This window comes from Lissotriton vulgaris, chromosome 5 (genome assembly GCF_964263255.1).
Source record: "Lissotriton vulgaris chromosome 5, aLisVul1.2, whole genome shotgun sequence".
Taxonomy (NCBI): domain Eukaryota; kingdom Metazoa; phylum Chordata; class Amphibia; order Caudata; family Salamandridae; genus Lissotriton; species Lissotriton vulgaris.
In genome coordinates this window covers 1720843810-1720850294 of record NC_141693.1, presented here as the reverse complement: position 1 = coordinate 1720850294, position 6485 = coordinate 1720843810, and positions in this window count along the sequence as shown.

The window sequence follows — 6485 nt, the reverse complement described above, 5'->3', positions numbered from 1 at the left end:
AAGGTACAGTACACATAAACAATGTTTCAATAATTCGTAGGAGGGAGGGGAGGAAGGAGTAATAGCGGGGAGACGAGGAGGAGCAATGCCCAATGTCTGGCTGGGTAGGTGACGGTCAAGGGGGTAACCAGGGCCAATCTCCTCATTAGCTGTCTAGCAGCTCCACCGGTCATCAGCCATGTTGCTCAGGTCCCAGCATTCAGGAAAAAACAGTTTTTAGTTTATTTGATTTGCGAAGGTTATATAGCGCTATCTAGACCCGGTGGTATCAAAGCGCATAACTAGGGGAAGGTTGCATTAGAAGGTACATCAAAAGGATTATAAAGCACTGGTAGACACGTAGGTATCAGAGCGCTATAACAGAGGAACATTGCGTTACAAATTAAATCAGTTACAATAGCGTAGTAAGGTATAGTAAACGGACAACAAGGTTGAGAGAATTTATAGGAAAGGAGGGGAGGAAGGAGCCCTTTGAAAAGAGTGTCGTTGGTTGCAATGACTTCAGCTTGTAGGGTTGGAGAGCACCAGACCTGTTTTTCCAGGGTAGAGTTCATTTACTATATTCCAACATGTTTTGTATTCGATCACTCTGCTGTTTCTTTAAAACTGTACTTACTAGGGGGCATATTAGCAAGACCCTGCGGAAAACCATCGTCGCCACATCTCGCCAACAATTGTAAACACATAATTGGTTTCTCTTTATAATATTTCCAGGACATGTAGGTCTTACCTGGTCTTGCAATGATCACCAGATTAATGGGAGATTCCTATGTTACTGCTTTACACATAAGATAAAACTAGACAAACCAAAACAGTTCACAGTTAACAAAACAGAGCTTGTAGGGCTCAAAAGAACATTCCCAAAAGGAATATGTCACTGTAGATTTTTGCCCATCAAACTCCAGCAGCAAAGATGGTGAAAATCCTGGGTGTGATCTTTGGCCACAATATGTCAATGCATATTATATCAGTGCATTAGTCGGCAATTGTCGGCAATTGTTTTGTCAGTCTTAATACATTCAGACCTATCTGAATGTATTCTCCATTTCCAAAAGTGCTTATTGAGAGCTCTTGTTAATACTTGCTTAGCCCACTATAATGCACTGCATGCTGGCCGTACAGCTAGCCAGACTTACCACCTTCAAATGGTGCATAATCCTGCTGCCTGGTGTTTAAGTGTCTTTCCTTCTAGCATCTCAAACATGAAAGGCTTTTATTTGCAATCAAATGTTTTCTTGGCATTGAGTCTCACCAACAGCGTACCAGTATCTGGGTTCAAGTGATGCAGTTTCACAAGCACACTCCTTAGATTATAAAAGGTTGACCAGCCCCAGACAAAACACACTTGATCCAGCAGAGAGCAGTCTATATGGCATTTCTTTGGAATCAATGTAGAACAGTGACAGCGGGCCGAAGGAAGATGGTGGGCTGATCCGACAGCTGTTAGCTCTCTTGCCCCATTTGCTCCCTGACCACCGCCGACTACATACACATCGCTCTGCATCACTCTGTTTCTGGCTCAGCTGCAGGCCCGCTCATTGCCTAATGCTGCTGCAGCAAGCCACAAGAACACATATGCAGAGTTTATGTGGCAACTGTGGGGGTGGGGGTTCCCGGCACTTCTACAGTAGATTCGGCAGCTGGCATGCCTCTGTGTCTTTATCAGTAATCCAGGTATGAATTTCACCATTCTGCAAAGCCCAAACATACGTCGAGGAGAGCGAGCAGCCCACATTGCTGCTAAACCCCACGTGGGAGATCCTTATCCTGTGCATGCAACAGAGGACGGAGCTGGCCCTCCTTTGGTTCCAGCCAATGGTCGTGCCTTGCAAGTAGGACTCCCGATTTTGAAATTACTTCGTTCTGGCACGCCAGCCAGCCTGCTCCAGGCCTGCAGTAAGGAGCAACTCGCACCGGGGAAAGAGCCTTGTGTAGCAGACACGCTAATTGCAGCAGCACAAAGGGTAGGGACTGATCCTTCGCCTATCCTGCTGGAGTTCCTGTTGCAAGGAACCTACAATGTTGTCGAGTCAGCAGGATATTCATGTTCGCCTCCCAGCTAAGAGACAGGATTGCCTTGACCAATTTAAATAAAAGTGTAAATCTCTTCTAGCAGGAGCCAGTCCATAACCCAGATTTGGAGTCCCTGGTCATCGCAGTGAGTCAAAACAAGGGGGTTACTGGAGACTGTGGGGTGGTGGGGGGGAATTTCCTCACTCAATGGAACCTGCATTATCTCCCCCCCGTCCCCCAGCATGTTACGAACTCTGATCCGACTGTGCTTACCCAGATAACCCCAGCCTGTTGACAGTCTTGATATTTTTAGTTCTAACAATGATAATACAGTTGGGGCTAATGGGGGCCTAATGAGGACAGATTACAGTGCTTCCTAAGCCAGGAGAAAACAAACAGTTTTCCCAGAGTAATAGGTGCATCAGTAAAAACACAAAAGCTTAATTTGCTCGGAAAACCTGTAACCCTGTGCCGCTAGCAAAGGGCAGCAAACAGCAAAGCCAAAGGTAGGGCTAAAGGAAGTCCATTCCGTGACTGGGTCATCTCAAAAGGAGATGTCAAAACCTTAATTTCTCATCTTTCTACTGTCTATGTATGGATCAATCAATGACAAGAGTAGACTGACAGCGTTGGGCTGAGCCCCAAACATGAAGCTGCCTCACTTCCTGAAAGTAGTTAAAATTCTTCTGGCAGTGCTCCCTCCAGCTACTCCTCACCAGCTGTAAACTCTGAAAATATAGAAATTCCTAAAACAAATGGAGCACATGAGCCTTCTCTTCTAGTGATACTCAATCTAGTGCAGGCTTAGAGAGCAAAAGCGCAACAGCATTATGCTCAAGTTCGAGCAGACACTGCCTTAATTCTGCAATCTCTAGCAGAAGTAACATGTAAGGTCACAGGTCTTACCATGTACATGACTGAACTTCAGCAGCAAATGGCCAACACTGAGGAGATGGGAATGGCACCGTGAAATCTATTGGGAATCACGACCGGCAGTTGCTGTTTGTCAAGACGAAAATTGAAGATTCGTAGAAGCACCAGAGGAGAAATATTCTCTGTGTGTATGGAATACCTGAAGGCAAAGAGGGTGATGATCCCCAGCAGTTCATAGTGCAATTGTTTGGGAAGCCATTTCCTGATCTCGTTGCTTGGGATGTGGATTAAGAAATTTAGCGTGTGTATCACCTTCCTCTATTCCGGAGCAGTAATGCTGCTACTGGCAATACTAAATCATCCCCTAATCCTAGTCTACATTGTCAATTTCTTGCTGAGACAGGCAATTTCTTTGAAGGCCCACCCTGCTGCGCTTGTTTCTGTTAATGCAACGCTGATTTCATTCCGTTCTGACCTGTGCAAATTCCCCATGGACAGACGCTGGAAGTTTCGCCAACTAATTGATCCCCTAAAGGCTGTAGGGCCGCACATATTTTTACAGGAACCCATCAGATTAAAGTTGGCCACACACAGATGTGTTATATGAACAAGATGTTGTGTGCTCACTTCATACTTTTCAAGGAACTGCATTGTAGAATCGAAATTTGCCTAGCTTACGTAACGGTAAGTTTCAATTCTATTAAGGACACGGAGGCGAGGATTATGCTATATCTTCCTTCGCTTTATTAACATAAAGACTCCACAGCAGCTTAGGAAAAGATATAATAAGAACAAAAAATGCTTTAAACATAAAGCATTGACGTAATGTTCAACAAAAAATCAAACAACAACTCCCAAGAGTTTCTTTGCGTAACCATAGTCCGTAGTCCTTTTACACTGTCCATCATCACTATATAACCGGACTTCTCATCATCTTCCTCCTCTTTCTTCGCGCAGATCACGCTTGAGCCTCATTGGTCCTGTTTAGCACCGTCGTTGCCTGCCAAAAAAGGAACAGCATCAGCGAGGTGGCTCAGGAAATGCGACAACAAGGCGAGGAGCATTCAGTGATTAACACAGCACTGACAACGTAAAGGAAAACGCTTTACTTACTGCCATACGGGTGGGTAGAGACACCACTGTAGTCTGGGTGGGATAATCCTCGCCTCCGTGTCCTTAATAGAATTGAAACTTACCGTTACGTAAGCTAGGCAAATTTCGATTCTATGTCAGGACCGGAGGCTTCAGATTATGCTAGTTTAAAGCTTACTTACCACCAACTGAGCTAAATCCACCACCGGCTTAAAATAAAACCTCTCGAAGGTGGAATCCGAGGACCAATCCGCTGCTCGCATAAGGTCCTCCAGACGAGCACCCACCGAGAATGCCTTAGAGGCCATGGCCCCCCTGGCGGAGTGTGCTCCAAAGAGAGAAGTATTGATGCCCGCTTCTTGCATGACCCAACGCACCCACCGAGCAATAGTGGGGGAGGAGACAGCTTTGTGTGGCTTCCGCAGGGCAATCAACAACTGACGCTCGCCCGGAGGGCGCAGATCCAAGGTCAGGTCCTCATATGCTTTGAGGCATTGCACGACACACAACTTAGGAGTGTCAGTAAAGGCTGGATAGGAAATGGAACGCGACGACGTCTTAGTACGTCGGCCCACTGTAAAAGTAACCCCATCCGGGGAAAAAATGCGTGCAGAGACATCCAGCGCGCGCACGTCCGAGACGCGCCTACAAGAAACCAGACATAACAACATGGCTAACTTCGCCGACAGCTCTTTAAGAGACAGATAAGAATTGGCCGGCCACGACAGGAACAAATTCAGAACCAAATTGACGTCCCAAAGGACGGAGTACCTGGGTTCCGGCGGCAGTGCGAGGCGAACCGCTCGCAGAAGCCGGCACACAAAAGGGTGTTCCCCTACCGGATGGCCATCGATGTTATCATGGCCCGCAGAAATCGCTGACTGGATAGCATTGATCGTCCTATACGCTAAACCCTTGTCGGCCAAATGGGCCAGGAAATTCAGCACGGGAACAAGGCCGGCGACCACGGGATCCAAATCCCTTCGTAAACACCAACGCATCCACTTAATCCAAGCGGATCTGTAACGCTTCGTCGTACTATCGGCCCATGCTTTGGAGAGCAAGTGCTCAGCTGACCCCGAAAGGCCCGGGAGCGTCCAGCGTCTCCTGAGAGCCTCCACGCCACGAGGCGGAGAGTGTTCTGCATGACGAGTGGGTGAGGTTCCTGATCCGGGTTCGTCAGGAGCAGAGGAAACAGGGGGAGTAGGATTGGAAAATCCCAAGAAAGTTCCAGAAGAACCGGAAACCATACTTGAGACCTCCACAGCGGTGTAACCAACACCAGCTCCGCACCCTGGCGGCGTATTTGAGCCGCCGTTCGCATGATCATGGAGAACGGGGGAAACGCAAACGGCTGTTCCCGACTCCAATCCTGTAAGAACGCGTCCGTGGCCTCCGCCAGAGGGTCCGGTCTCCAGCTGTAAAACCGCGGCAGCTGGTGGTCGAGACGGGACGCGAAGAGGTCCACCGAGAAGGGGCCCCAGAGGTAGTGTAGCCACCGGAAGACTCCCGGATCCAGTTTCCACTGGCTGGCGTCCCTGAGATGCCGAGAGTGCCAATCCGCCACCTGATTGCACTGGCCTGGCAGATACTCCGCCGTCACCGCAATGTGACGAGACAGGCAATAATCCCAGAAGTCCTTCGCCAAGTCCGCCAAGGCGCGGGAACGAGGACCTCCTAGGTGGTTCACATACCGAACCGCCGAAATATTGTCCATCCGCAACAGGACACAAGCCTTGACCGAATCTTTGGTCCAACAGCGAACAGCGAAGGAGCCCGCAAGGAGCTCCAAACAATTGATATGCAACTGTTGTTCTTCTGACGACCAGGCGCCGCCGGTGGAAAAATCCCCGCACCGGGCGCCCCAGCCCGACCTGCTGGCGTCGGACTCTATGATCAGGTCCGGAGCCGACCCGAAGATCGCTCGCCCATTCCATGCCTCCATGTGAGACAGCCACCATGACATTTCCTCCTTCACTTCGTCCGTGAGGGGGACCCACTGATCGTAACACATCCCACGGCGCAAATGCTGCGCCTTCAGGCGTTGAAGAGCCCTGTAGTGCAGTGGGCCTGGGAAAATCGCCTGGATGGAGGACGAGAGAAGACCCACCACCTTGGCGACATGGCGTAGTGACGTACGATCCCTTGCGATCGTCTGCCGAAGCAGGTGTCGTATCTTTGCGACCTTCCGACTCGGTAGGCTCAAGGTCGCCTGTACCGAGTCCACCACGAAACCTAAAAAGGTGATCTGCTGAGTGAAAACCAAAACCGACTTGGAGCCATTGATGACGAACCCCAGTCTCTGAAGCAGGCCGACAGCTTGACGCAGCTGGTCTGCCAGTACCTCCGGGCACTGCCCCATGAGGAGGATGTCGTCCAAGTATACCAGCATACGGACCCCTTGACTTCTGAGAAACTCCACTACCGGGTGGAGGACCTTCGTGAAGCACCACGGGGCCGAAGAAAGACCGAACGGCAGGGCGGTGAACTCGAACACCTTGCCGTCC